The sequence below is a fragment of the Manis pentadactyla genome, chromosome 1 (assembly GCF_030020395.1).
Source record: "Manis pentadactyla isolate mManPen7 chromosome 1, mManPen7.hap1, whole genome shotgun sequence".
In the NCBI taxonomy this organism is placed as follows: Eukaryota; Metazoa; Chordata; class Mammalia; order Pholidota; family Manidae; genus Manis; species Manis pentadactyla.
In genome coordinates, this window is record NC_080019.1 from 8,570,238 (window position 1) to 8,595,154 (window position 24,917).

At 49.2% G+C, this 24,917-nt stretch overlaps 1 protein-coding gene across 7 annotated transcripts in view; it reads right to left on the reverse strand.

Annotated features, from left to right (window-relative positions):
* Window positions 1–24,917, reverse strand: part of PTK2B (protein tyrosine kinase 2 beta) — a 122,362-nt gene that overhangs the window by 83,013 nt on the left and 14,432 nt on the right. The window contains exon 1 of one of the 7 annotated variants that reach the window (XM_057507485.1): window positions 20,584–20,832. The exons of the other annotated variants lie outside the window; for them this stretch is intronic. The gene's annotated coding sequence lies outside the window, so the exon portion shown is untranslated. Of the gene's footprint in view, window positions 1–20,583; window positions 20,833–24,917 lie in introns of those variants that run through there. 7 annotated transcript variants of the gene reach the window in all.

Below are 24,917 nucleotides of genomic sequence, written 5' to 3' on the forward strand. Positions count from 1 at the left end.
GGTCTAAGCTCTACAGAAGTATGCAGACATCCCAGCAGTGAGTTGAACAGAACCTACCATTCCTGAGCTACGTCTATAGCCCTGTGTTGAGCTGATGGAACTGAGATGGTTATAAGCAATCATACAGAAGCAAGAGAGAGGACATAGAACTAGTGGAAAATACTGAACTCCTATTAATGGTGTAAATATTAAACACCACTTAAGAAATGCAACCTCATAGAAATCAAAAGAGATTGGATTAGTAACTCCAACTGGCAAAGAAGAAACCAAAATTCAAAGATACTGAGCAACTTTTCAGAGGACGCAAGCTGGTGAGCAACAGAGATTGAATTCAGACCAACCAATATAATCTCCATGTGGCCAGGGACCATTTTTACCTTGTATCCCCAGGGCATAAAACTATACCCAGTATTGATTAGGCACTTGTTAAATACCTGCTGCTAAAGACTGAATGTTTGTGTAGCCCCTCCAAGTTCATATATTGAAATTCTAGCCCCCAAGGTGATGGTATTAGGAGGTTGGGGTCTCTGGGAGGCTATTCTGTGGCGCCCTCATGAACTGGGCTAATGCCCTTAATAGAAGAGACCCCAGAGAGCTCTCTTTCTGCTTTTACCATGTGAGAACATAGCAAAAAGAAGACTGGTTATAAACCAGGAAGTGGGCTCTCACCAGACACAGAATCCGCTGGCCCCTTGATCTTGGACCTCCCAGCCTCCTGAACTCTGAGAAAGGCATGTCTGTTGTTCAACTTTCCAGACTGGTATGTTTGTTACAGCAGCCAGAACAGACTAAGACACATGCTGACTAAATGAATGAATTCTGCTAACACTCTGAGCCTGTGCTTTTTGCACTCTGCCGGAGCAACTACTGTGCTCATTTCCTTAGTCTGAGCCTTCTGATTCTCCCCTCCACCAAATCTCCCCTCCACCAAAGACTTCTCCTCTCTCCAGTCACTTCATTGGCCACTACCCCTCTCTCATCCAGAGCTGGCAAAAGACAGAGAAGACAGCCAGGCTCTCACAACACAGCCAGGTGTCTCACAAACACAGCCCATCTCCTTGCTGGGAAATGATGCTCCCGCTAGTTGTTGACAGAGAGGACAGGCACAGGTGGGTCCAGTGCACTGGCGATTTGGGGGAAAACTCTGCCCAGTTACTAGCATCACTTCTCCACCCTATGTGGTCCTGAGCAGACATCCAGAAGCAACGGGGAGACCGTGAAATACTTAAACACCAGTTAGTTGAAGTGGACCTGAAACTACGTGAGTGGTGAGAAATTCTTGCGGACAGAAATATCATCAGGCAGAAGAACTTTCGTCTGTAGCTATTTTTAACTTTTTATTTTGAAATAATTATAGACTCACAAGAAGTTGCAAAAATAGCACACAGAGTCCCCTGTACTCTGGACCCATCTTCACCATTTTTTATGTGGATCTGTATGTGTGTATATGTGTGTGTGTGTGTGTGTGTGTGTGCGCGCGCACAGTTCTATGCAATCGTGTCCCGTGTATATGACTGTGTAGCTACCTTCACAGCCATGATGCAGGGCTGGCTGGTCACCACAGTCACACTTGCCCCTCCAGCTCTGCCATGATGAACCGTTCTCCATCTCTACGGTTTTGTTTTTTAGGACTGTCCCATAAATGGAATCATACAGTCTGAAACCTTTGAGATTGGCTATTTTTTTTTTACTCCATATAACACCCTTGGGCTCTATCTGGGTTAGTGCATTTACCAGTAGTCCCTTCCTTTTCATTGCTGGGTAGTATTTTGTGGTATGGATTTGTCTGACACTCATTGAAGGACCTCTGGACTGTTTCCAGTTTTTGCTATTGACTGTGGTTCTTTATCAAGAGCACAGACTTCGGAATCCCTGCTGAGCAGCCAGAATCTATCTTTATTTTCAGTTACTATGTGTGCATAGAATGGGGAAGGACTGTACTCCATGAACTGACTTCTCAGCAGGTGCACTTCCACACATCCTTCAAATTTTAAGTGGAACATCACCTTTTCTGAGTCTTTGTGTTGACAACCATCTGTGGGGCCAGGCTCCCCCAGCAGCCCATAATCCCTTACTGTGTCCTTTGCCTCTCTGTCTTCAGCTCTGGCTCAGGACCCCGAATGCTGAATGAGCATTTGCTGAATCAGTAGACTGACAGTAATGCTGTCATCTTCTAACACAGGTCATCCCCACAATACAGTCTTCAACCTACATTATGAAGGAGGATGCCCATCACCCAGTGGGCCAGGTTTTCTTACTTGAATAATATTGTAACTCTTACAAAGGTAAGACCCCCAGTAGGGCCCTCAGGTGATCCCAAGGCTTTGCTCTTATAGATAATACTGTAATGAACATCTTTGTATAAAAGTGCATTTCTGCATATGGGATTGTTTCATTCAGAGAGAGTTTTATAAGTAGAATGACTGAGTCAGAAGACATAGACACTTTTATGTCTCAGCACATGTTGCTGAGCTGAGGTAGCTCTATTAGTTTCCTACCACTGCTGTAACAAGTAACTACTATATAAGTGGCTTAAAATAACACAAATTTATCTCACAGTCTAGGAGGTCCAAAGTCCTAGAATTCAGGTGGCAGCAGGGCTGTGTTCCTGCTGAAGGCCGTAGGGGAGAATCTCTTTCTCTGTCTTTCCCAGCTTCTAGGAACGGTTTGCCCTCGTTGGCTCATGGTATCCTCCCTGCATCCTCAAAGCCAGCAGAATGGCCTCTTCATCTCTCTCTTGCTGACTTCTGCTTCTGTTGTCACATTTCCTCCTGTCCCCATGTCACATTCTTTGACTGACGCTGCTATCTTCCTCTTATACAGACCCTTCTGACAACATGAGGTCCACCTGGATAATCCAGGTTATCCCTCTATCTCAAGATTCTCAGCTCAATCACACTGACAAAGTCTCTTTTGCCATGTCAGTCAACATATCCACAGGTTTCCAGATTAGGACAAGGGCATCATTTTGTACCCACCAGCTACATACTAAAGCTTTAAGAGTCTTTTTAAACAGTATAGTCCAGAGAGTCAAGAGGCAGAATCAAAAATAACCACTTACTCTAAGAACACAGTTCACTCAAGACTGAAGGCAAGATGGTTTTGCAATTTCAGATATATGGACAATACATTAAAAATGCCCCTCTTGAAAATCAGGGATGATTCTGAGGGAAGACAGCCACTAATATTGACATTGTGTTCAAGCCCACAAAAGAATGAACCATAAACATAACAATTGGTCTATTAAATCCTGCAAGCAGGCTGACATGACCAGGAAGTCAGGCTCGGCTATCACTTCACCTAATAACTGCTGTCAAACAGTCCAGCACTATGCAAACAACATATTGGCGGATAACTTATGAGCTTGCCTTCTGTACTTTCTGCAAAATTTTATTTAGTTCTTAGCCATAATATCATCATACATGGCCGATGTCCAAGCATTTCTGATGTCACCATTTCCCTCCATTTCTCAAGTTTAATGGTCCTCCCAACAGACACACATACCAGCTAGCCATACACCACCAACTGTTACATGACCAAATTGACTGCAGAGGACCTCCCTTGTTTCTCTGCCTACAACACCTCCTCCCCCTTCTTCACAGAATTTCACTGCCTTTGTGGGGAACTAGTCCTCCTCCCAAGGCAACTGGCTAGTTCTAGTGGAGGCTGCCTGTCACAGAAGACCATCCCTTCCGCCTCCTCCCCCTGGTCTGGACCACATTACAGAAGCTAGGGCCAACACTGCACCCACCCTCCTGGCCCTGCAGATTGGTCCAGAAATGGACACATGACTTTTAGCAAACCAGAGTCTTTCTTTGGCATGTAAAAAGTGCTAACCTAGGCAAAGAGGCTTTCTCTTATGGGTGAGAAGGCTGTGGCTGAGAGCTTGGGTGCAATTAGCAGTTATGACCCCTGCCTTTTGCAGAAGTTGTTCTGAAAGAATGAAGCCAACATGCAGTGAGCAAGAGCCAGAGGGGCAGAGGGCAGAGGGCAGAGAGGCAGAGCGAGAGATACTTGACGGCACCCAAGCTCCCAGTCCCTGTAGTCCCTGAGCCCCACTGCCTCTTGAATCTTCCCTCAGGACGGGTATGCGAGCCAGTGAATCCCCTTGTAGGGTTTCTGTCATCTGTTGATGACAACAGGTGTGTGACGCCTTCCTTGTTTCGTGTCCTCCCCAGTAGCTGGCTCTTTTCTGCTGATGCTGTATTTCTCCTGCTCTTGGGAGACGTCTCCCAAAGCCACTGTTGATTAGATGTAAGTGACAGATATGGTTTAACAAGTTGATACTCCCAGGCTGTTCATCCCCAAGCAGCTGGACAGTAGGGTATCTAGCCCCAAAGCAGCCGTCCCTTAGGACAGTCCTACCACTAAAGTGCCCCATTCGCTCCACTTGGTCTGACCTGCCATTACAGGGTGGATAATGGGGATGTGTTGTGTTGACCAAAGTATGATCATGTGTGTGTGTGTGTGTGTGTGTGTGTGTGTGTGAGAGAGAGAGAGAGAGAGAGAGAGAGAGAGACAGCACGTGGGAGGGAAGGGGTTAGGAGCTCTGCTTACTTATACGCATAGGTCAACATGTACAATTAGGCTAAACTGGGTCCTTCTCATCCCTTAAGAAGAGAGGAGAAGGGGGGGAGGAAAATTCTAGAGCAGACTCACTAGCCATGGGCACCGCATCTGAGATGTCCTGACAGACAACAGCAGTTGGAAGGGGCAGGCCATCGACTTAACTGAGGGTGACTCACTGGCTGGACCTGGTGGCTCTCCATCCGCCTGTCACCTTTATCTTGGGCATCTGATAGAACACAGCCACCTACGTTAACAGCTCCATCCATGTGGAGCTCATGGCAAATTTGTGCTGTGGACCTTCTGGGTCTCTTTCATAGTGGGTGCTAAATAAATGTTTTAGTAATTAAATCCCCTTTAATCCTGAGCCTAGAATGACGGTCCCATGAGCATGCATTCTCTGCTTCTCTGTCTCCTCGAGGTGGCTGTGGCCTAGGGGCTGGCTTAGAAGAAGGAGACCCCACACTACTTCCTCTATGCCTTTTGTTGTTACAGAAAACCCTGGGACATGTCACCATCCCCGTGGATAATGTGCACCAAGCAAATTAAAACTCCTCTCTGGATTCTCACAGCCAAACAAGTTCACAAGTGTGGGCTGGCTAGGTGATCCACCCCCTATGCACATTAAGGATATAATGCTCTTGCTCGAACAAGCATTGAGAGGAGGAGAGGTGGTTGGGAGGCTTTTCTTGTCTTTTGTTTTCCTTGTTACAGGAACACATGTTGACCTTTACTTGGCCTTCTGTGTGTGGTGCATATGCTGGAGATTACCAATTCTATAGATGAGTAGGTGGTGACAAAAGTGTTTTGGCAGTTTGTCAAGATAAGGGTACAGCACTTAAAAAAAAAAATGAGGCGGTGGGGAGACACTATGCATATGAACTGGTGGGTGCTTCAAAAGCTGGACAGTGTCGGTGCTCAGAAGAGCAGACAGGAGGTGGTTAGCCAGGGAGAAGCGAGGCCGCGATCCGGGGCGGGGGCTGCCGAACGTGCCCCCTGAGTCATGCATGACGGGCACAGCACAGCGCTGCTGTCAGCTCTGCCCAGGGGAAGCGGATCCCATACAGCACCCTGAGTCATATTTATTGAAGAGACCATGGGAACAAAAGCTGTAGACAGGAGCCTGTGCGGGGGACGGCATTCACACTGGTGTTACCACCCATTAGCAGCGTTTCTCTTTCAAAATCAGTGGATGGCCTATGTGGGATGTGGGTTAAAGAAATCAAACACAGGTCCCATTTTCACGTTATCCTTCAGCAGGTGGTTTTAACTCCCTAAAACCATGTGTGTTTTGAGATATTTGCTCACACCTAACTTTTTATTTTTAACATTCTCTATGGAAGAGGTCTATGTTCTATTCAATAGAAAATGTTTATGAAATTATCCTGGAAACTGTAAAGCACTGATAATTTAAACGTGTCTTAAATTGTGAAGACTAGTTGGCAACACAATTACATTCTTGTTGCAGATCTTTTACCAGTAGTAGCCTCAGATAAAGTCCCTCTGGGACAGGCAGAAGAGGAAGTCCACAGATTTGGGGCTTAGGGTAAATTCTGCCTCTACCTTGCTACAGGACCTTAGACAAGTCATTTTCCTATTTTCTTACTTTTGTATTTTTATTTGAGAAGTAAAAGAAACAATGTATAAGCCAACAATCACCCTTATTTCCATAATCCCAAACTAACGACTATTAACATGTTGGAGACTATGTTCTCATTTGTTAATAAGAGGGTTGGACCATGTGATGGCCAAGATCCCTTCCAGAGTAACATTCACTGATTCCATGACTAATTATTCCAGGGATCCAGTCATAACATAGATCAAATCTGTCTCCCCTGTGCTCCCCCCACCAAATACCTATATTTTTTAAAAGTTAGTCATAATGTGGTTAACCACTGACACTTGTATTCTCTCTAACCTCTTGCAAGTTTGTCATGAAGCAGGAGTCCCCAGCTTTTCAACAGAAGGCTCTCTTCATATTCCTACAGTCATGGGATTAGAGGGGTTGTGCAGCAGTGAAGTCCGGGAGTGAGGTTGTGCCCCTCTCCAAGGGCCTGGAAATGCAGACCTTCCCAGCAAAGCCAAAGAGGTGAGCGCTGCCAGCACCACCCACCTTTCCGGCTGCAATCCCCTCTGGAAGGAGACCCTGGAGCCAGCTGGGGTATGCTTCCCTGGTGAACATGCAAATGTCTGTGGAATATTTATTCATCCTTGGCCAGCTCCCAATCTTCAAGATCTCAATAACATCCAAATTCTATTTGTCCGTCAGGCTTTAATTTACTGTGAATTACTGACGTTTTCCACTGAATGTCTCTTGCTTCAGGTACCCTCTAGTTGCAAATTCAGCTGTTTCAGGCCACTGCTAAACACATGGCCACCGAGGAGGTATCCACGAGAGCAACTCCAAACACCTACACCAGGGATCGCTTCCCCGGCATCTCCGTCTCACCTTGGTCATGTTCTGACTCATCTGTTTTCCTCACTGAAAGGACAGAGCTAAATACTTCCCAAGTCAGAACTAGAAGAAGCCTCTAGAACTTCCTGGGCTGCCTTTCTGACTAGGTGATAACCGGCCTTCCTGCTCATGGGGCCCCAGGGCTTAGGGAGTGGAAGCATTACTATAATGGCTTCTTACCTCCACAGACACATGCTGGCTGTGAAGAAGGATTCCGTTCTGTCTCTAGAGGCCTTTGGAGGGCAGGTGATGTGCTCTCTCGGTTTGCTGCAATTTGGGGACTTCAGGGGGCTTTAGACATTTTGGAATCTAACGCATTCATTTTATAGGAGGGAAAAAGGCACCAGGGTTGTCCAAGGTAATTCTTACCTCTAAAAGTTACAGAACCCCCTGAAATGTAGGATACTCACACATAGTATCTCCTTTGAGTTTTTCAGCAACTCTGTGCATTACACAAATCCGGTGTTCCCACCTCCATTTTACAAGGGGATGAAAGGAACCTCAGGGCTATTGAGCGCAGGACCCGTGATCAGAGGTGCTGAGTGGCAGACCTGGAGCTGGCCCTTGGTCTCCCAGCCTGGCATTCTTGAGAATCCAGCCAAACACTGGCTTTCACTTGAGGAAGAGCAGGTTCCAAAGGAAGAGTAAAGCAGTAGGGAGGGTGGAAGGGGGCGGGAAGGGAGCTCTCCAACTGTACGCTGGGCATCTTGCTGGGTGCTTCCTATTTGCTACTTCATGCAATTGTCAGGATGCCTCAAAGAGGCAAATACTCTAATCCCCTTAGAAAATAAAGACTTAGAAAGGTCAAAGAAACTTGACCTAAATCACATACTCAAGACACACACACACATAAAAGATCTGGAATTGGGATAGATGTCTTCAAGACTGCAGACTCTCTCACCTCTTCTACCATTTCATGCTACACGGCACCCAGGAATTCTACGTCGTAATGATCAGGACACCAACAGAGAGCAGGAGATAGGCCTCAGTCCCTTGGGTGACACCCTGCCCATCAGTCTGAGGCTGGGATGGAAGGAATGTAAGGGACACAGGTGGGGGAAGGACAGGGCTGACGTGAGGAGCTGGGGCTTGTCCAGCAGCACGGAGGAGCATCTGAAAGTAGAGGGGCCAGGGGCTGGAAGAAGAAGAGGGCTGCAAGCGGTGAGGGCTAGGGGGACGCAGAGCAGTGCCAGAACACTGAAGAACCTCCAAATGGGAGGGCCTGCAGGGAACGTGGTGGCTGAGGGGGAACTCAGGCTTGTGCAGGGCAGGGTTGTGTGGGAGCAGAGAGGACTCGGCAAGCTGCCCTGCCTGCATCACAGGCATCCTGAGAACAAGTACAAGCAGAGAGATCCGCCCTTCAAGAACCACCTACCCAGCCACCCCCGCAAAGACATTGCCCAATGCCAAGTAGAAGCTAAGCAGCAACCAATTTGGGCCCCCGGATGATGAGCCAATCTCTCTTGAGCATAATGCTGGCCACCTCTGACAGTTACCTTCCTCTAGTTGCAGAGAGAACTGCTTGTATTGTCTGCAGTGTGCTCTGTGGATAGTGCTGGGAGGTGTGATCGCACTTCCCTTCCTGGTTGCTAAGCAACAGCATGAGATATGCAAGGCTGAAGCTCTAGGAGGTGTGTGTGCTCGAGTATGTGCATGCTGGGGAAGAGGGACAGAGTGGAGTGGAAAGACAAGCAGGCTCTCTTGAGTCTGCTTTGACTGAGGGATCTTGGCAGGTGAAGTTTAGGACAGCCCTGTCTTGCAGAGGGGACGTGGAGGAGATTGCAATCCTCCTGAGTTGTGGGGAACAAGGAAAGAAACATTTGAGTTTTCACAGCCTAGGAAGAGGACCGAGTTCTGCTTAAAACTTCTCCTTGAGAACAGTATCTCAGAGTAGACAGGTTTCAGGCATCAAGTGTCCCTAGTTCTCAATAACCTGGATTATTTCAGGGTGTTTCCCCCCATACGGTACTCATGTCATCTAGTGATAATTTTATTTATCTGGAGAACATTCTATTTGAACTGGAAGGAAAAGCACCTTTGGTGTGTGAAATTCGAGGCCTTTCTGGGTCCATGCTGCTAGAGTGGATTGCTGTTGCAGCGTGAAGAATGGGCTGGCTCAGGAGAAAGGGAATTCTCCATCACTGTGGGTACCCAAACAGACTGGACAACGGTGTGGCATGACAGTTTCTGGAAGAACAGCCTCAGAAGAGAGGTAGGGGAGGCTAGGCAAGAGGCAGCAGGAACAAAGGCACAAGAGATGGGGTACAGGCATGTTCTAGGAAGGAGGGTGAAGCCAGCTTAACTTGATGACCATGAAATAACATTTAAGGGCTGAGTTGTGTCCCCCAAATTGAAACATTGAAGCCCTAACCCCTAGGACCTCAGAATGTGACTGTATTCAGGGACAGGGCCTTTAACGAGGTCATTAAAGTAATCTAAGGTTATTAGGTGGGCCCCGATCCAGTATGACTGGTGTGCCTCCGAGAAGAGATCAGGACACAGACACACACAGAGGAAGGACCACGTGCAGACACGGGGCGAAGGCAGCCACGCCAAGGAGAGAGGCCTCAGCAGAAGCCAGCCCTGCGGCACCAGCTTCTGGAAGGCGAGGAAGTAAATGTCTGTGGTTCAAGCCACCCTGTTGGAGGTATTTGTCACGGCGGCCCTGCCTGGCTGATGCAAGAGTGGTGGGGAGCAGGGCTGGGAGAGTAGTCCAGAGAAGAACTGCACAGGAGCCCCAGGACCGTGAAAGCCAGGCCAAGGAGTTCAAAGCTAAAGGGTTTTATAGCTGGGTTTTACTTAGTGTAGTTAGCAGAATATTTTAAAACAAAGGCCCATTTAGAGAGGGGAAAGACAGTAGCCCACAGTCACGAAGAGGTGGGAACTACCTGCTAGGAGGTCTCAGGCCTTGTGGAATGCTATGTCCACTGCCGGCTGTGACATTTTAAGATGGTGACAAAATCACGTGTGCAGAAGCGGCGAGCACATCTGAAAACCGTGCCACAGGAGGAAGAGGGGAAGCAGCTCTTTCTTAGAGAACTGGATTAGAGAACACTGGGGTGGGGGGCCCCTCTCTCTGAGGGCTGTCACACTGAAGAACAGTCATTATTCCGGGCTGCTTGCAGAGCGGTTCGAGCAACAGCTGGTGAGTTTCAGAGAGAGTTCAGTCAACAAAGGGAAGAACCTTCCAGCAGTAAGAGTTCTTCGACAATGATTCTCTGGATGAGACGTGGCCCACAGGTGCTCAAGGGCAAGATGGCCTTTCTCCATGAGAAGGAGTGTGGACTAGATGACTTCAGCAGGCCAGCCCGTCCTTCCCCAAGGAATTCCTTGTCCAGCAGGGGCATTTCTGGCCCTCTGTGATTCCCACTTTGCTGTGATCAGAGGAGATGCTCCATCACCTTCCCCCTTTAGTCACAGCAGCATGGCCAGTGGCAAACAAGGAGTTCTGTGAGAAGAGCATAAAAATAAGGATCCGGAGAGCCCTTCTTGGGCTCTTTCTTCCGTGTTCGTGAATGAGCAATGGAAACTCCAAGAGGGCAAACTACCTGTAAGACATGCCATGGTCTTGAGAGACCAGATTCATAGCTGAATCAGGTTCCTTAACTTCAGAACTGCAGGGAATGGAGTTTTACAAGACATGTGGGGAACTTACTGCACGCCAGACACTGCCTCGCCACTGGATGGGGCTGAAAGTCTGCCAAAAAGCAGGTAAGATTGTCTGACGGGGCCCTGAGAGTCTGAAGGAGGAGGGTGCCCACGGTCCCTCGAGGCCCGGAGCTGGGAGAGAAGCAAGGACAGGGCCACTTGTTCCGACTGCAGGCCGGGAGGCCGGCAAGGGCCCATGGAGGTGGTGCGGGGGCAGCTGAGGAGGGCTTCAAGGGCCATAAGAAGAGGGAAGGAGGGGCATTCGGGCAGAAGAGACAGCTCCTGTGGCAAAGGTGTCAGAGGTGATGCCACTTTGGGGACTGAGGAGATTGGACGCCTTCGTAGGGTGCGTTAGACAGGCTTAGTCACTTTGTGGCCACTGGCAGGAGCTCTCCTGCTTCTCCAAGTCCCCCAGCGCAGCCCAAGGCCCCGTGGAGGCCTCCGGGCCACGAGCTCTGGGCCTCCACCGCAGCAGCTGTTATGTTTTCACCTGACTCGCCTTCCCATGTGTGTCAGCTCTGGCATGGGCTCTGCTCGCATGTCACGCTTGGCTCGACCGTACGTAACAGAGTACGTCTGCCTCTTCTTGGCTTGTCTGATCGCAGAGCCCCTGTAGTGGTTACCAAGTCCCACCATCAAGATGTCAGGGCTGCAGTCGGGGACAAGCACCCGCTTCTGTTCACAGGCAGTACGAATCCAGGCCAGCTCCGTTTGCCAGGTAGGAGAATAGGCGTCTGTCCCCACACACTCCGTCCTCCAAGCCATTCGTGCACAGCAGCCACTCTGAGGCCCGGCGCTGGGCAGCACCCCACCTCCGCCTTGTCTCTCACCCCTCAGGTTCACCCAGATGTCAGCATGGGCAGTGGCCCCACCCCAAGGACTAGCATCTTCGTTTTAACTTGTGTAAAAGATGATGAGATTTCTATTCCCTTAGCGGAGGAAAACAGAATTCCTCCAGGTTGAAAACTGTGTTTCGAAATATGCCTTCTGAGGTGTGAATGTTTGTGTCCCCCCAAAATTCAAATGTTGAAACCCTAACCCCCAGTGCGATGGTATGAGGAGGCGGAGCTTTGGGAGGTGATTAGGTGATGAGGGAATCAGTGCCCCTGTAAAACAGACCCAGGGGAGCCCCCTCAGCCCTTCCACCTGGTGAGGACACAGCCAAAAGACTGTCTTTGAACCAGAAAGTGGGCTTTCTCCAGACACTGAATTTGCCAGTGCCTTCTTGGGCTCCCACCCTCCAGAACTGTGAGGAATAAATGTATGTTGTTATAGTAGCCCAAACAGACTAGGATAATGCTCCACTAAGGCAGGAGACGAGGCTCGAGAAGCCCGGGCAGGTCTAGGTGTTCACTGCTCTGGAAAAGGAGGGGCAGGAAAGAAAGGAGGAAGGGGAGGGGAGCAAAGACAGGGCGAGAGCTCCGGGATCTGACCCTCTCCATGACGCTCTGCTTCCCCCCTCCATTCCTAAGTGAAGCCACAAGATCATAAACTTTCTATGTGGTTGGACTTCTTGGTGTGATGGGGTCCGACAAGATGAGGAGCACAAGGAGTAAGTGTAGAACTGGCGGAGACCCAGGGCAGGACCCCACACACTGCAGGCTGCATGTGAACTGGGGTTTCTGCCAAGGGTGACCAGACAGACAGGTAGGGGCCCCAGGCGACATTCAGTCACACATATTCCTGTCTTCTGGTGGTGTGTGCCACTGAGAAGAAGAATTGCTGAGTGTAGTGAGTCCTTATTAGTGCAATGCACCAATGCAAGTGCTTTATGTATATAACATTGTATACATGTCTCTTTTTAATCTTTGCAGTATCTCTTTGAGGAAAGCATGACTATTATCACCATTTGGCCCTTGGAAAGTCAACGATTAGAAAGGTTAAGTTTGCTTGAGTCCACATGGCAGAGAAATAAGGAGCCACACCTTGAGTTTGAGCATAGCTCCTGCCCATTACGAACGCTGTCCGCTGATGGACTGTGAGTGGCTTGTGGGGGAGCTGGGTGTTCCTCTGTCTCCACTGGAGAGTCGATTGCTCCATGCTTAAAGGAGCAATAACTTCAGGCTCCAGCTTGTGCTGGAGCAGTGGGAGGGCAGGGGAGGATGGGGGGATGGTACCCAAAGACGGGCTTGCCGTGTTCCTGGGAAGTGAAGGTGTGGTCAAGGACTGAGTCTAGCCCTCCTTTCTCCAAACCTAGGGCCTCTTCCTCTAGTCCTGAGAATTAGAGGGAAACAAAAAGGAAAAGGTCCAGGAGGCAGGCCACAAGGTTAACAAAGTAGAGGCTGGAGAGGGGATTACCTATGACATGTTCTGGGCACTTCTGTGAGCTGCGGGTCCCCTCCAGGGTGACCTTGTTAGTAAACAGTTGCAAATAAACAGCAAAGGGCAGTTGTTCCCAGAGGTGGCCTGGGTCCTTTGCGGCTCTGGCGATTCATGTGGGGCCTCAAGCTGGGGGTGCCAGCCACCTGGGGGACCTCAGTGGCTTCATTTGAGAGGAGTTGGTACAACAGTAAGAACTGAAAGACAGTCTTGGGGGAATGCACACTGTTGGGAAGTCATCTGGGTGCCTTAGAGGCAAAGGGAGGGCATGGCTGTACGTCCACTGGGAGATCTGCACGTGCACAGGAAGGAGAACAAGGGAAGGAACGAGAAGGGCTCATCATAAAATGAAATTCCTGAGGCTGACTTGGATGCCAAAGGCAGCACGTTTTTGGCCTGAGGAAAACATTCTTAATCCGGCTCTGGGGGCGGCAGCTCCCTGGGAGATACAGATTAGTAATCCAACTATTTTCAAGGCTGATGAGCCCCCGGACAGCCCTGGCGCCCAGCCACAGCATGTCATGGACGGGGTTCAGCAAACGCCTTCTCCACCCACCTCCTCGGCCTTGGTGGCTCCGATCTCAAGAAGCAGAGGCCGGGAAGGGCTGGAGCAAACAGGTCTCGGTTTGTCTGGCTTTGGCTCTGAGGCCTTCACTGTGACCCAGCAGACACTGACCGGGCGCCTCTTCCACAGTACCCACTGCACAGGCACCGTGACGGTGGCCTTTGGGAGGTACAGCCTAACTGGGCAGGGCAATGCTGTGAACTGAACGTTTGTGTCCCCACCAAACCCCTGTGTTGAGGCCCTAACCCCTAATGTGACTGTGTTAGAAATACGGCCCTAATGGAGGTGATGAAGGTAGAATAAGGCCATCAGGGTGGGCCCCGATCCCGCAGATTTACTGCCCCTGTGAGGAAAGGAAGAGCATCCAGAGCTCATTCTCTCTCTGCTACCCACGCACAGAGGAAAGGACGTGAGGGGACACGGCAAGAGGGCAGCTGTCTACCAGAGACACACGAAAAGATGCTCCACAGCGCCAGCCACCAGAGAAGGGCAAATCAGAACCACAGTGAAGCAGCACCTCACATGAGTCAGAATGGTCAGAATGGCCAACATCTCCAAGACAAGACATAGTAAGTTTGGCAAGGATGTGGAGAAAGGGGAACCCTTAGGCACTGATGGGGGAGAGTAAATTGGTGCAGCCACTATGGGAAACAGTATGGAGATTCCTCAAAAAATTAAAAATAGAACTATTCTACAATCCAGTAATTCCACTTCTAGGTATTTACCCAAAGAAAACAAAAACACTAATTTGAAAAGATATATGCACCCCAAGTTTACTGCAGCATTATTTACAATAGCCAAGGTACTGAAGCAACCTAAATGCCCATCGATGAATGAATGGATAAAGAAGATGCTGCACATATACCCAGTGGAATATTATTCCACCATAAAAAAGAATGAAATCCTACCATGTGCAACAGCATGGATGAACCTAGAGGGTATCATGCTAAGGGAAATAAGTCAGGGAAGAAAGACAAATACTATATGATTTCACTTGTATGTGGAATTTTAAAAACAAAACAAATAAACAACAACAAAGTAAACCCTCTGAAACAGACTCATAAATACAGAGAACAAACTACTGTTTGTCAGAGGGGAGAGGGATGGAGGGATGGGCAACATAGGTGAAAGGGATCAGGAGATGCAAACTACTAGTTATAAAATAAGCAAGTCACAGAGATGGTAAGTACAACATGGGGAATATAGTCAATAATATTGTGAGAACTTGGGATGGTGACAGATGGCAACTACATTCACTATGGGGAGCATTTCTGTATGTGTATAAATGTCAAATTGCTATGTTGTACACCTGAAACCATTATAATATATGTCAACTATATTTCGGGAAAAAGTTAAAGAATAAAATAAATTAAAGACAGTGGCCATCTACAAACCAGAAAGAGGGTCCTTCCCAGACTGTGCTGGCACCCTGCCCTCAGACTTCCAGCCTCCAGATGTGTGAGACAGAAATGCCTGCTGTTTAAGGCCCCCAGTCCACGGTATTCGTTATGGCAGCCCATGCTACAATAGAGGGCACACAGGTAATCAACAGTAAAATAAGGCAGAAGGCAAGTCCTATCAGAGTCAGGAAGAGGGTTGTGGGAACAGGATGGACAGACAGAGCTGGGGAGAAGGCATGCGGGTTAGGACCTGAGGGCTCTGCGAGGTGGGAATTTGGGAAGCCCAGGAGTCCTGACTGTGAGAACACCATGGAAAAGGCCAGGGGCTGAGAAAACCCACCAAGCCTCAGGGCGCTTTGGGAGGAAGAAAGCTGGGGCTCCAAACTGCAGCCCAAGAAGACGTGGTAACTATTTCCACCGGGGTGGGCATCAAAGCCATTATTGGAGTGATAAGAACAAAGCAAGCCAAAACATTTTTAAAAAGGAAGAAGTGGCTGCCTGGGTCTGACCACACATAGGGGATTCTAATCTACACCCGTAAGTAGCAGAATTGTCTTGACACCAGTGGTTCTCAAAGTGTGGTCCCTGGGCCAGTGGCATTAACATCACCTGTAGAACTTCCAAAATGCAATCTCTCAGGCCCCACCCACATGATGCATCAGAAATTGTGGAGTTGGAGCCCAGCAATCTGTTTTTAAGAGTCCTGCAGGTGATCCTGATGGCACCGCTCTGAGCTACAGTGGAGCATCTGGGTTGTTTCCACCCAGAATGTTCTCCAAAGTGTGTCTGTCAAGGAAGTCCCCTGCCCACTAGCCCCTTTTAGCAGCTTATGAGGTTTTGTGTATTTTGTTTCTCTTTGCATTCTTCTGATGCTCGCATTTCCACAGGCTTGGAGACCATCTTGAAATCCATAGTTTTCCCTCAGACCTTTTCCCTAGAACGTCCTCAGATTTGAGCAAATGTTTATGAGCAAATGTTTACTGAGTGGAGCTTTCACATCCTGACATTTGCCGGAATATGACTGGGAGACAAAGGGGCATAAGGCAAGGGCTCTGCCTTCCACCATTCCATTTAGCAAGGCGTGTGCCCGTGAAAAATGACTTTATTTCAAGATAACACATGCCTGGCCCCCAAGGATGGTACAGCCAAGAGCTCGGGGAGGAGATGTGCTTTGGGAAGGTGGGAGGTGAGCTTCTGTCTTCCACCCAGTCCCTCCCCCTCCACCGAGTCTTCTAGTCCTGGATACCCTACTGCTCCATAGTCCTGCGGAAAACCCTATTCCTACTCTTGGGGCAAAAGTAGGTGCCTGTCTGCCCGCTTGCTTCCCAGACAGTGCCCTCTTCATGGAGTCATCATTCTAGTAGACTGAGCACCGCCTCACCCTGCGTGCTTCCCCACTGAGGCGGGGTGGTCGCCCTCACCCGGGCAAGCCCCTCACTGCCCTCCCCGCCCACCCCCACCGCGTGCAGCTGCCCAGGGGTCGGGTGCGGGAAGCCTCTTCCCCGGGACCAGCCCTGCAGCCAGCCGGCAGTGTGGGCCGCATGCTGTGACACCCAAGCCGACAGCGGGGACTCCAGGCCACGGCAGCCCGGCCACGTTTCCCTTCACTGGGCCTGGCTCCCTGAACCCAGCTGCGGCCACACACACGGCAGAGTAAGCCTCACGGGACCTGCCTTTCTGTGGCTGCCAAGGGCTTTCTGAAGGGCAGTACGGCCTGCTGCTGTTCCCCTCCAGGGTCTAAGCCCCTGAAAGCTGCCTCTCCAAGCCCGCACCCTGCCTCTGTCACTCGACCCCAGGCCTGGCCGCGGCTTCCATTCCTGCCCTCTTGCCTGCTGGTCTGCCTCTGTCCTGCCCTCGGTCTCGTCCCTGACTCCAGGGTATTGCCCTCCATTCACATGTGTCTTGAGAGGAGACAGAAGAACGGAGGAGGTGTCTCTGTCTGTGGAATCAGTGGGTGAATCGCCAGTGAATGTGACTGGTGAGATGGATCCCCACGTCCCACCCCAGAGAAAGGAGAAGGAAAGGCCTCGGGTGCCACGGCCACTACAGAGGCACGAGCAGCCCTCAGGCTGCTGGGAAGGGCGGCTGTGGACTCAGGGCCCAAGCAGGACAAACCCCAAGAAAAACGCCCCTAAAGGCCCTGCTCCTGTGACCTATAACCCTGAATCAAATCTTCCAGTCATGCCCCATGACCTTCGGGCTTCTCAACCACTCCCAGGAAATGGCAGACGCAGGTGCTCCCATTTTAAAGGAAGACAGCAAAGATAGTCCAGACAACAAAAAATACAGCGTCTTGTTTCTGACTAGTAACTGCAAACCTCTTTTTCAAACAATTTTACATAGGGTTCTACTTAGTATAAATGAAAGACTGATGATGCTGGTTTTCTCAGTGGGAATTAGGAGGAAAGAAAGGGGGGTAGATTGGTGTGATTGCTTGACTGACTGGCCCACCAGCATGCTTCCCTTCTCTTGTTCATTCACTCACTGCTCTACCCATCTCTCCATCCAGCCATCCACCCACTGATCGATCCTTATGTTATTACATATGCTTGAATATAAGGTGAAGCCCTTCCCCTGTCCAAATTACCTATCAGAAAAGAGCAAGTTTATGTTCTGGCCATTACAGAATCTTTTATATTATGGGCTGCTTTCTCAACCACCCTATGTTGAACAAAAATATACTTACTATTCTGGAAAAAAAATATTAGCCTGATACCACTTCAATCAGAGCTAGTTTGGGATGCTTACAAAAGTCACCTAATAGAAATGGTTTTTAAAGAAAGCAAGCACAGTATTATAATATAGATATGGTAACTTTTCTTGAGGGTAGAGCCTCAATTATGAATGCTGAATTTTGTTGTAAACAAGCATTTGAAAGATCAGTTTTTAAAAAGCAACACACTAAGTGGTTATAGTGTGGACATCAAAAAGAAATAACTTTTTAATGATTTGATTAAGCATTTCTCCAAAGAAGACATACAATCAACCAATAAGTACATGAAAAGATGCTCCACATCATTAGTCATTAGGGAAAGGCAAATGAAAACCACAGCGAGACCAACCCTACTCCAAGCCCACTAATATGGCTAAAATCGAAACTACAGATGATAACAAGTGTTGACAAGAATGGGGAGAAATTGGAACCATCACACATGGCTGATGGGAATGTAAAATGGTGAAGCTCCTGTGGAAAGCAGTTTGGCAGTTACTTAAAAAGTTAAACATAGAGTTATCACATAACCCAGCAATTATACCCCTATATAGGAATAAATTAGAGAAATAAAAACATGTGTCCACACAAACACTTGTATATAGATGTTCATAGCAGCATTATTTATAATGGCCAAAAAATGGAAACAATTCAAATGTTCACCAACTATTGAAAGAATAAACAAACATGTGGTATGTCCATACAATGGAACATTACATCATAATAAAAAAGGAAATAAGTACTGACACACAACAATATGGATGAACCCTAAAAACATTGTACTAAGTGAAAGAAGTCATTCACAAAAGCTCACAGTACTGCATGATTCTATTTATATAGAATGCCCAGAATAGGCAAGTCCACAAAAACAGAAAGCAGATCAGTGGCTGCAGTGGGGCTGTGGGGGAAGCAGGAAGAGGGAGTGACCACAAAGGGATGGGCCCCTTTTCAGGGAGGTGGAGATGTTCTGTAGTTAGACAGTGGAGACGGCAGCACGACTGACTGTTCTGAAATTCACCAGATTGTACATTTTAAAAGAGTGAATTTTAAGGTATGTGAATTATATCTCCAAAAAGCAATTATTAAAAAAATTAATAAATGCCTCCTGGATTAATAAGAACTAGCCAGCTCTCTTCAGACTGCAGGGGGGATGATATAAGCCAGAACATGAACAGCTGATTCAGAAAATGGGTCTAGCGATGAGGACACTGATGTCACTGATGCAAGTGAAGTGCTGAATGTTCCATAAACAGGAAGAATTGGGAAAAGCCTTATTTTTAAGTTGATATATTATTTTATACAGTAAGTGATTTAAAACACGTCATTAAAATAACATATTAAACATTACTTTAAGGTGTTCACATATTCACATTAGTTTTTTTTTTAGCCATCCCTCCTTATTAGGAGGCACACACGTTCAGGCACATGTTGTGTGCATCAAATGCCAAATGTGTGTTAAGCACCAGCTGTGTCCTTGGGCTACAATGTTGACTCTAAGTTCAGAAATGGTTTGGACCTCAACAGAACTTACAGCATAGTTCATGTGAGCTAAAACGGAGCTCAGGTTTGAGGTTACTTCTATGCAGAGTTTGTAAAACTGATTATGAAACCTTGTGGGCCATTCTTAATATCTAGGGAGCCATAGTTTCCCTGGAGCTCACATGGAAGCTCTGGGCTATCTTTCTGTAAACATGCATTTGTTCAGAGGTGAAAATTATGTACCTGCTCTCAGGGCGGTCCCGTACACAACAACCTCCTACCCCAACACAGAGCACCTCGGGCCCCGAGCTGGCTCCTCGCTGCAGGATCAGTCTTCACTGAAGCCACTCAAATCTGGATCCATTCTCTGGCCCCCATCACACACAATGAGGACCTCAAGAACTGGAGGCCCAGAAAGGCTCCAAGATGAGCTGGGCCCCTGGAGCTGCACAGAAGGCACCTGCCCTCCCTGATTCAACCCTGGAAGGGTCTACTTTCACCTGGTTTACATACTGGGCTTTCACCAAAGATCCAGGGCTTAAAGAAAGCTCTCCACTTATTAACAAGGCCCCAAATCACTCACTGCAGATACAAATGCAAACCGGAGGCTTGACCAGGCTTACCCGGTGACTCACCCAAGGTCACGTGGCAGGACAGATGACAGAGCAGCCAGAGATCGGAGCCTGGGCTGCCCAGTCTGGGGCAGTGCTCTCTCTCTGGCCCTTAACTCTCCCTGGGGGTGAACACCCGCTGGCAGCTAAGTGTTTAGCAAACAGCTGCAGGAAGGGTTTTTCTACGCAGTCAAGTAAAGGAAGAAGGAATGGGCTCTGAGGCACACTGGGGGCAATAGAGGGCCACCCTATGGAGATAAAAGAGCCAATGTGGACTAAGTGTTTTTGAAACCTTGGGACTGCAGGCGCCAGACAGCTGAGCGCGGCTACCACGGCAAGCCCCACGCCTGTGCATGGTGAGGCCGAAGTCCAGGCTACTAAACACTGCCGGCCTCTGCCTTGCACACCTCTCTTCTGCATTCCCAAAGCAATTTTGCCCTCCACCACGGTGCCCTGCCTTTTTTCCTACTCCCTGTCTTACTCCTGTCGCTCAGCTCAGTAAGCAGGAGGGTGAGGAAAGGGGAAGGCAAGGGCTGGATGGATTACAGAGACACAAGAGCAGCTTAGTAAAGGGATCTAGAGCCTCTGCTCTGAATCGCTGACTCCGGCTCTCTGAGCTCTAGACCTCCTCACTGCCAGACAGGAAAGGGCGCATCCTGACGCCTGGGGGAGAATGTGTTCCCTGCTTTGTCCCAGCTGGCTGCTGTGACACCAGCATAGGGAATGAGGATGAGAGAAGGCAGGGAATGGACTTACCTGTCCTTGGAATTTGAAGCAGTTAGGAAGGAGAGCAAAATGAAAACATCTCCCTGCCCAGGAGGAATTCTCACCTGAACAAGCTGATAAAAAGAGCAGAGGCAGCAAAGAAGCCCTGAGGCGGCAGCAGGAGCAACATGTATCCCAGTGGGTGGGTGGCGACCTGAGCCTCCAGTGGGGAGTCAGACTGGGGAAAGTGGAAGGGCTGGCTCCCAGCGGCAAAGGTTTGATGGGGACCAGTGAGCAGACCAGGCTCGCTGGAGAGAAGGCCTTCGTTCGGGAAGCACGGGGAAGTCGGGTTAGAAGGGAAGATAGAGGTCAGGCTGCGACAGGCACTGAAGAGTAAATGTAAGGGATCTAGGCTTGCCCAGAGGCGCAGGAGCTTGGGAGGGACCTGGAGTTAGGAAGGGGAGAGGCTTTTATTTGATGCTGGCTGATGTTAGGTAATCAGAGGCTGGGGCTAGAGTAGGGCTGGGAAAAGGAAAGAAAAGAATGTGAGACATGAAGAAAGAATGTGCAGAGAAGGGGAGAACAGGGAAGGTAACTCCCAGGTTTCTGACCTGAGTGTCTAGAATGACAGCGGCAAGACCAGGAGGGGTGCCTGGAGAGGGACACGGTTTGGTGTGAGAAAACGGTAAGTGTAGTTTCGATGTGCAGCATTCAAGAAGAGTGACCGGCGTTGGAAAGTCTCACGGTCTCTCGGAAGTGGAGGGGGCTGCAGCAGGGGAGGAGGGCCCGGCGGGAGGCGGGGCCCAGGAGCCCGACCTGACGGGGCGGGACGGGAGGCGGCAGGGCTAAGTGCGCGTTGCTCCCGATTCCCAAGGAGGCTGCCCTGCCATTAGACCTCCCGACAGGCTGACACTTAGCGCATACCTAGCAAACATGAGGTCCACGGGGAAGGGCTAGTCTGGGAATTGAGAACACAGGAGAGGGTTAAGGAAAATGCAAATTATGTATGTAACCTAAACAATTGGGTGCTCCCATAAACCCTGTAATCTTTTAAATTCATCAAGGACCAATTTCAATTCAGGGAAGGTAGAAACCTCCAAATGACCAGCAGACACCTCCAGGACTCCCCAGTCATCCCGAATTACATAACTTATCCAAACTCTGAAGACGTGGACCGTTATGATCGTCTCCTACCTGCCACTCCTGCCATGCTGAGCTCTCTCTTGGACCCACATTAGATGTACTGCCCGGCTCATGCCCTGACCCCACCCAGCTGACATCTCAGAAGCAGCCTGCAGCCTTCAGAATAAAGTCCACTAGCTCCCTGCAGCACTCACAGCACTGTCCAAACCCTTCAGCTGCGCTGTTTCAAGCCTTATCTGACTTAGCATCCTTATCTTTATTTCACTTAGACACTCTTAGCTCCACCCAAAATGAGTCATTCAAACCAGGCCTTCCCACCTCCCTGCTTTTATTTACGTGATTCTTTGACCAGAACCACCAACCCAAATTTCTATGGTTATTTCCTACCCATCCTTTCAGAGCTTTTCCAAATGCCATTTCCTCCAGGAAGCATTCCCAGACTTCTAGACAGAAGTAATCTCTCTGTCCTCCGACCTCATAGCACTTTAATGGTGCCTCTTTTATGGCACCATAAGCCCCATGTTGTCTTAAGTTATTTATCCTGATGTATTACCTCCCCTGCCAGACTATTTGCTCATGAAGAACAGATATAGTCCCTCAAATGTGGGGAAAGAAATCTATACCCTGAGAGTGAGAGGGGGTGACAGAGGGGAGAAATATCAAACCAATGCCTAGAACAAGTTACAAGGAGAAAACTAAGGCCATAACCTGGCAATGGCACACAGATTGACAATGACAAGAGTCAAGACTCAAACCCACATCTTTCCGACTCGAAACTGCATCTTTCCAGGGATAGTGCCTGGTGGTGTTTCATGGGGCATTTTCACACAAGCCGAGTATTTCTCTAAGTGACCCAGTATCTTCATTTTCAAATGAGAACAGCGAGGCTTGGAGGAGAGAAGAGACCTCCACAAAGTCACAGAGCTAGCAGGTGGAAGGATCTAAACTGGAGCCATGTCTCCTGACTCCTGACTGTTCCACGCAACCAGGCTGACAGACTGCGGAGCCAGAGGCTGCTGCCTGCACTAAGCTGGGGGCTTGGGAGTCCAAGCTGGACAGCCACTTATACCTGCCTAGTGGGCATCACTGTACTGCAGTGCCGGTGCCTATGTAGGTAGTGGAGGGAAGGAGACTGGGTGCTGGTAGGAGCACATCCGAAGGCGGTGGAGTCAGGTCTCCTGTGACCTGCCCTGTGCAGGCACTGGGGTGGGGAGTGTGTAAACCGTGCTGGAGGGAGGGAAGTGGGTTCTCACACTCAATGTTCCTGGAGAGCAGAGATATGCTTGAAGTTAGGGAGGAAACGGAGGGGTCCGAGTTGGGGGGAGGGCGGGCGGGGGACAGCAACAAGCTCTGTCAATTTAGAAATCAGAAAAGGATCTGATGTTCCAGGTGGCCAGGGCCAGAGGAGGACTGTCTCACACAGGCAGCAAATGCAACCTCCCAGGAAGAGCAAAGCCCAAATTCCAGGCAGAATTCACAGCAGGCCTGCAAGACAAGAATCAAACCTACTTCCAAGTTCTAGATTCTGCATGGGTGGATTTCAGCACTTAAAAGGGAAGAAAGGGAATGGAGAGGAGGAAAATATTAGTGCACTGTCGCCAAGAGAGAGAGAAAGGAGAAGGCTCATCTTGCCTCAATGTTGAAAATGGTTGATCTTAGTTCCAATCACGTTGACTTATTATAAAGCAGCCATCACCTTGATGCTGGGAAAAGAGCAGAGCTGGGAGATCCAGCAACTACCAGAGGAGTGGCCCTTTCTGCTGTCCACCCGTAGCCTACAGAGGAGGTGGCTTGGAAACAAAATCCCGCACTCCCATCAATCCACCCGCGTGCCTAGGTAAGAAGTGAATGAGAATTGTAGTCTCTGGTCTGCTCTCCTAATCAAACTGTCATTGTGAGTAATAATTATACCTTGGGCAGCAGGAGAGTGACTCAAAAATCTGTCCCCGCTCCCCCCACCCCTTGCACTTCTCCCAGCTCTGCCAGACTGAAGCCCCCATTTTCTCCTGCCTGCCACCTCGCTCAGCACCTGAAATGACCATCTGGGCTCCAGGATCTGACGGGCAGCAGCAGTGAGTCTCTTTGCTGGCAAAACAGTTGATTAGGCCTGTCTGTTCATCAAACATGCTGATCTGGAGGCCAGGGGAGGAAGCTATACTGTTGCAGATATGATGCATGTCAGTGAGATAGCACACACACACAGGAGCCACCCCTGTCCCTCAGAGATGGCTCTTTTCCTCAGGAAAGAAAATAACCTTTTCTGCCAGGTTAGATTAACCATAAGTGCAGAAGTATGAAAGGAGAGCCAGCACTTATTTAATGCCTACTGTGAGCCCGTTAGAGCACTGAATATTCTATGTACAGTCCAGACTGTTATTCAGCTGGTGCATAAGGCCATCGGGGATGTTAAAATATTGAAATTGAAATAATCCATACAGGTTGATAAATGTCCACTACCCCAGCCCCTGGCTGCTGCCCAGCAGGTGTCTCGCTGATCTTGCTCAGGGCAATAGCTGGTGTCAGCTCTGCTAGATCCTGCCGGTGCTCAGGGAGCTGTTCATATTTCGAATGTGCTCCTGTTACACTACTGAACTCCATCTCCATCAAAAGCCCTGTCACCATCTCTGTGTCACAGCTAAGGAAGAGAAGGCTAAGTGATGTGCCTCAAGTCACACAATAAGTCTCAGAGACGGGGTTGGAGCCCAGACTAGCTGACTCCAAGCCCGGTCGCCTGACCACAGGCCCTAACCACGTTAGTGTGGCAGACACTGTCCTGCTGTCCCTGCTCCTTCCGTTGACCCCAGAACTGACCCAGAGTCTAAGAGGGACTCTTGATCACCTAGGCCAGCACCCTACATGACCAGCGAGAATTCTCTGTTACCACACTTTGAGCCCCGAGCACACCAGCAGTTGGGCATCTCTACTCCAGGCACCCCTGTGACCACCTCAGAGAACCATTCATCTGGTGGCGGGAACCACATGGTCCCAAAGCCCAGGACTACTGGGCAGGGGTATCTAGGGGCTGGGGACCCACCACTGGCATCCACTCTGGATATGTGCCCTTCCCTCCCCTATCTCACCACTCATTAGACTCGTCTCAGCAGTATTCAGGACACATGCCACTGCCTACAGCACGGAGGGCTGAGTGCTAAGACATGCACTTTCCCCAGGGTCCTCTGAGCGAAGGGAAATGCGGGAGGAAGATTTAGGCTGACACAGGCAGGGGGTTGTGTCCATGAGGGATGTGTGATTCAGAACGAGTTGCAAACTACTGCTCAATCCCTGAAGATCTTCTATAAAATGGACACTGCTGGGT